Raw genomic sequence first — 5,926 nt, 5'->3', positions numbered from 1 at the left:
ATACTCCACGGAATATTCAAACAGTATCAAGTAACACTACTAAAAAAAGGGCCTTTAATGACTACTTTTAGCTATCATGATATACTTGTGATGACAACTTTTCGCTGAAGTAAAAACTGTCATTATTGGGGGTGTCATAAAAAGTGTTCCAGAACCGTCATTAAGTTTATGACGGTTATTAGAAAGCTGTCTTAGAAGCTCTTGCTATCATGACATATATTTATTTGAAACCGTCAAAATAGGGACGAGCTATTATGTCACATGGAGCGAAACCATCATTACTGACAAGCAAATGCGTCAAGAAATAAAGCAAGATTTCAAACACTTGTTCTAGAACTGTCATAATTTGTTAGTGAAGTTGTCATAACTTTTATTGGCGCACCTGACATTGAAGGAGTTATTATTATTTTTTTCTCCGTCAACTACATCAATACATTTTGTACCACTTCTATACTGCCTCTAAAATTTGATAAACTGTAAAAACCTGTATGTAAGAAAACAACAAGATGAAACTTCAAAAGGATCTTTAACGTGTAAATAATGAACCTCAATACGGAAACTTCAACCATATATATATAATCATTCAAAAAAATTGGTATTACAATATTTCTTCACCAAGAAAAATAAGAACTTATTAAGTACTAGTTGAAGATATCTAAAACACTCAAAATTCGTCTCAATAGAACCCTAATCACAATAATTTGAACACGCCCAACAAAAGTTGTAATCAAACTTTATCTTCAACAAAATGAGCGAGCTGCCAAGGTCTAAAATATAGTCCTTCGTTTATCAAAGCCAACATTGTCCAACCTAATAAACAAAGTGAATAAAGTAAATATCAGTAAATTTGTCTTATAAAGTAAACCGATTATATTCATATATTAAAACAAAAATACAAATCAGCTAATCTTAAGCTAGTACACGTAAACACTTTAGCAAATAAGTTTAGGTCAAGGGTATAGTAAAGAAAGCAATAAGTGTGCACATCAAGTCAAGAACTAGGACATAGAGAATGGGAAGACATCTTGAGCCAAAGCAAAAGTAAGGACCAAGCTAAAGTACTTGAATAAGTCCTATGCAGATGAGAGAAATAACATCTTTGATGAAATTGAATGAAGCTTAATACATGTGCAACTACAAGTTCTATTTATAGATGCCAGATTCTTCATCTGGGAGGCACCACACGAATAGCATTGGAATTCCTATGCTATACAAAAGTAACCAAACTATAGATATAATTTGGACAACACCCTCATAATGGATGTGTACAAACTGAAAACATGCTATAGATTTCGACAAAGAAAATTGCTAGGGAGACCATAGTAGGCAAGCCTAAGAGGAATATGGCAGTATAGAATTTTGTTACCAACTACTTAATCCACAAATAAGGAAAACCTAGAAGATTAGCGATAAAAAAAACAGAAAAAACACAAACAAAAAGAAAAAAACCAAAACCAAAAACCCAAAGGAAACTAGATGAAGAAAACCAAATATAAAAAGGACTCAAAGTGTACATGATATTCAAGCATACATAGTGAACTAAAAACCAATTTTCAATCCACATAGTATATACAATTAAATATGATATGAAAATTGCACGTAATGAATCTTTATCTCTCGATTCTTCAAATACTACAACTTAACCAGCAAAAGCAGTCTACTGACACTTCAAAAGCAGTCTTACCAACACTTTTAATTATTTAAAGTAAAGATTAATGTTGTAGCTAAATATCATGTTGACTTCATTAACGAAAGGAGCCTCTTCTAGTGTGCATGTGGGTTCAATAACTAATCAAGTATTAAGGATAAAGTATTAAAGGAAGCTTATATCTCACCACTTGACATACGGGAGGTTGCTTCTTTCCTTTCACCGTTATTCCTATTCGAATGGACCCAACCTAGCAATAAGAAAGGGGTGGGGGTATGAGATGATGAGATGATAGTTCATAATGATTTAAAATAAGAGAAGTATATGGAGGAACAATGCATACCGTTGGTGATGAGACTAGAACACATCTGTAGATAAACGCCAAGTTCAAGAGATGTTTTCCAAAGAAATTAAGGGAAGAAGCAAGGCATGACATATGGCGGCAATAAGCCCATCTTTGGACCCAACTCCTAAGAAACAAGGCATGACATATAGGCATACGACCATTCACAACTAGCAAACTGAACTTTATCCAAAGGCATTGAGAAATAAATTAAATGAGTCAACATTAGACGATGTCAAGGGTTGGCAACCAAGCAAGTGCATGAATACACTCGGCTTAAACCCATTTATGATCTCCTGTTCTATTTTACTACCTATCATAATGAATAGGGGTACCGAAAGGAAAAATTTACAATAAAACTTTCATGAAGAGGCTATCTATTTCAAATAGTCACACCCACGGGAGGTCCAGCCAAGAACATATTTTGTGCTCTGGTATATGGCATCCTAGAAACACTTCAACAGTAAGCCTTGACTAAAGGCGCTTACGACACTTAAAAGGTTTTACAAAAGCTCGCTGGGTAAGCTCTGATATAACCAGATTGCTCAATGAAAACCCCATCTGACCATTTTATCAAACATCTGCTGCCCACAAACAAAGAACCCCCCAAGTGTTGAAATAATTTTAAACTACTACATATAATATTAGAATCAGCAACTAAACAACGATATAAGCATTTTAATTACGCATTAACGCGACACCTCACTTTTTTGAAATCAAAGTTTCGATAAAAATACAAACTTTTCAACCAATACGTTCAAGTTAGGGATAACAAGATTCAGAATACGAAAACATTAATAAAAACACTGAAAACTATAAGAAGATGGAAATTAAATTAAAACTTACTTGTTCTCAATAAGTCATGCAAAAATAGAGCCTTTAAGTTCCATGTCGAGTTCGAGCGAAAATCTTCATTTTTCTCAATCGATTCAATTGGTTTCAAAATGGCAGGGAGAGAGAGAGAGGTGCGGCAGAGCAGGGCAGAAAAGTGCATCTGTTTTTAAGTTTTTTTTCGTTATATTTGCTCTGAAACTACCTTGACCCTATTTTTCTTTTCTTTTCATTTTTGGCGAGACTGTTTAAGTTACCAAAAAAAACAATGATCGTTTAGAAGCTGCCGGTTTTGCCAATCACGTCATTAAATTTTATGACACCTCTCTTAATTACGTCCAAATTTGGGCAAAACCGTCGAGAAATTGTTAAGTATTTTGTTTTCTTATATTGCTAATTTGACTGTTTAAGAAAACCCGTCATATATTTTCTTGACGCATGTGTCATACACGTCAGAGTGTTGTAACAACCGTCATAAATATATCACTAGGACACATATCTTGATGGTTTTCAACAAAGCCGTCAAGATAGAAAAAAACAGTCATCATAATATGTCATTTTTTTAGTAGTGTAACTGACAAAGTTTCTTTACCAAAAACAAATAAACTAAAAGTTAGGCAAATGCATTGCTTCTAAAGATGGCTAGTAAAAAACTGATCTCTATATATACAACAACTACCATTTTGGAATGAAAAGTTGTTGGTAACAACATCAGGTTTCTCAGGGAGTCTGCTTCCTCCTCTTCTCTGATATAAACGTTCTAGTAACCCTTACTTCTGCTTGCAACATTAAACACTTTAATGCGCATTCGGGAACAACTCAACATACCCCATGTTTGATTCGGAAAGGAGGGTCCGCGGAGGGCTTGTCCCCTCTCCTCCTCCTGCGCGATTCGATAGCCCCACGATATATCCACGAAAGGTTTTATTGAACCACTCCGCTCTCCTTTGGAATCGCGATCCGGGAACTCCGCCAGCCTGCCCCTCTATTTAATTATGACCACGGGGTCCGTGGATGACTCATCCCCTCCCCACCCCCCCCACTTCCGGCCCCTCAAGACTCATTCGGATATCCCCATGGCATATCCACGAAGGGTCTTCTTGAACCCCTCTGCTCTCCTTTGGAATGCGCATCCGGGAATAGCTAAGCTTGCTCCATGTTTGATTAGGACATGAGAGTCCACAGAGGGCTTATCCCCGACACTCATTTGGATAGCCATATGGCATATCCGCGAAAGGTCTTCTCAAACCCCTATGCTTTCCTTCTGAATTTGCATCCAGGAATAGCTATGCCTACCCTATGTTTGATTTGGACACGAGGGTCCGTGCAGGGCTCATCCCCCCCCATACTTATTCGGATAGCCCAACGACATATCCACGAAAGGGTCTTCTCGAACCTCTCCGCTCTCCTTCGGAATGCGCATCCGGGAACAGCTTAGCCTACCCCTTGTTTGATTCAGACATGAAGGTCTACAGAGGGCTCATCCCCCCTCTGCTCCTGCACGCATTCGGATAGCCCCACGACATATCCACGAAAGGTTTTATTGAACCACTCCGCTCTCCTTTGGAATGCGCATCCGGGAACTCCGCTCAGCCTGCCCCCTATTTAATTATGACACGAGGGTCCGTGGATGACTCATCCCCTCCCCACCCCCCCCCCCCCCGTCCCCCGCACTCATTCGGATATCCCCATGGCATATCCACGAAGGGTCTTCTCGAACCCCTCTGCTCTCCTTTGGAATGCGCATCCGGGAATAGCTAAGCTTGCTCCATGTTTGATTAGGACATGAGAGTCCACAGAGAGGGCTTATCCCCGACACTCATTTGGATAGCCATATGGCATATCCGCGAAAGGTCTTCTCAAACCCCTATGCTTTCCTTCAGAATTTGCATCCAGGAATAGCTATGCCTACCCTATGTTTGATTTGGACACGAGGGTCCGTGCAGGGCTCATCCCCCCCATACTTATTCGGATAGCCCAACGACATATCCACGAAAGGGTCTTCTCGAACCTCTCCGCTCTCCTTCGGAATGCGCATCCGGGAACAGCTTAGCCTACCCCTTGTTTGATTCAGACATGAAGGTCTACAGAGGGCTCATCCCCGGTACTTATTCGGAATAGCCCCACGACTTATCCACAAAGGGTCTCCTCGAACCCCTCCACCCTCTTTCGGAATGCGCATCTGGGAACAGCTCAGCCTACTCCCTATTTGATTCGGATATGAGGGTCCGCGGAGGGCTCATCCCTCCTGCATTCATTAGCAACATGGCATATCCGCTAAGGGTCATCTCGAACCCCTATGCTCTTCTTTGGAATGTGCATCCAGGAACGGCTCATCCCGCCCACTATTTAATTCGGACACCAAGGTCCGCGGAAGGCTCATCCCCCCCCCCCCCCCCCACACTCATTCAGATATCCCCACGACATATTCACGAAGGGTCTTCTCGAACCCTAAAGTTTTAGATTGTGGTAAGTAAGTGTTCAAAAGATTGAAGATGAGGTTCACCATAAATTGTTTAGAAGATAGATTGATGGGAGTTTATGAAGAAGAGAAGGTAGTATTCTTAACTTTCATGACTTGTTTTTTATTGACTCAAACTTGTATTGAAACTTCCTAAACTTAAATGAAACAACTTTGATTGATGAATGAAAACTTGTATTGAAGATTGAAACATAAACTTAAAATGAAACAACTTTGATCGAAGATTGAAACGTAAACTTGAAATGAAAAAGATTGAATTAAAGAACAAAAAGTAAAGAACAAGACTTGAATGTAAATGATTTGAAAAATAAATTCTAATCTACTCCTACATAACACTAGAATAATTCTAGGTGCATTCTCTCCTCCTACTTTTACAAAAGACTGATTTGTCCTCTTCCTCTACAATCAAGACACCTCACCATGCTGCTTTATACCTTACTTTATGCTTTTGCTCTTGCTTTTTCATATCTTCTTGAGCAAGCTATGTTTTGAGCAAGTCTTCTTTTGTAGCAAGGTCATCCATCTATAGTCTTCTGAGTTAAGGACATGACTTTCAGTTCTCTAGTTTTGAGTAATTGGCCTTTAACCTTTGACCTTTGACTTTTTCAACACTTTTCCATAG

At 39.1% G+C, this 5,926-nt stretch overlaps 1 long non-coding RNA gene across 2 annotated transcripts; it reads right to left on the bottom strand.

The window, feature by feature from the left end:
• Positions 1-672: 672 nt before the first annotated feature.
• Positions 673-3,009, bottom strand: LOC147507553 (uncharacterized). Of its 2 annotated transcripts, XR_015217701.1 has the most exons (4): positions 2,838-3,009; positions 1,992-2,016; positions 1,836-1,898; positions 673-810 (listed from the first exon to the last, which is right to left on the bottom strand). It is a non-coding gene; the product is annotated as an uncharacterized LOC147507553 (long non-coding RNA). The 2 variants fall into 2 exon arrangements; XR_015217702.1 differs by lacking the exon at positions 1,992-2,016.
• Positions 3,010-5,926: the final 2,917 nt, after the last annotated feature.

This window comes from Coptis chinensis, chromosome 3, assembly GCF_015680905.1.
Source record: "Coptis chinensis isolate HL-2020 chromosome 3, ASM1568090v1, whole genome shotgun sequence".
Taxonomy (NCBI): domain Eukaryota; kingdom Viridiplantae; phylum Streptophyta; class Magnoliopsida; order Ranunculales; family Ranunculaceae; genus Coptis; species Coptis chinensis.
Note: the sequence above shows the minus strand (reverse complement) of the source record. Positions and strands in the feature narration are given on the sequence as shown.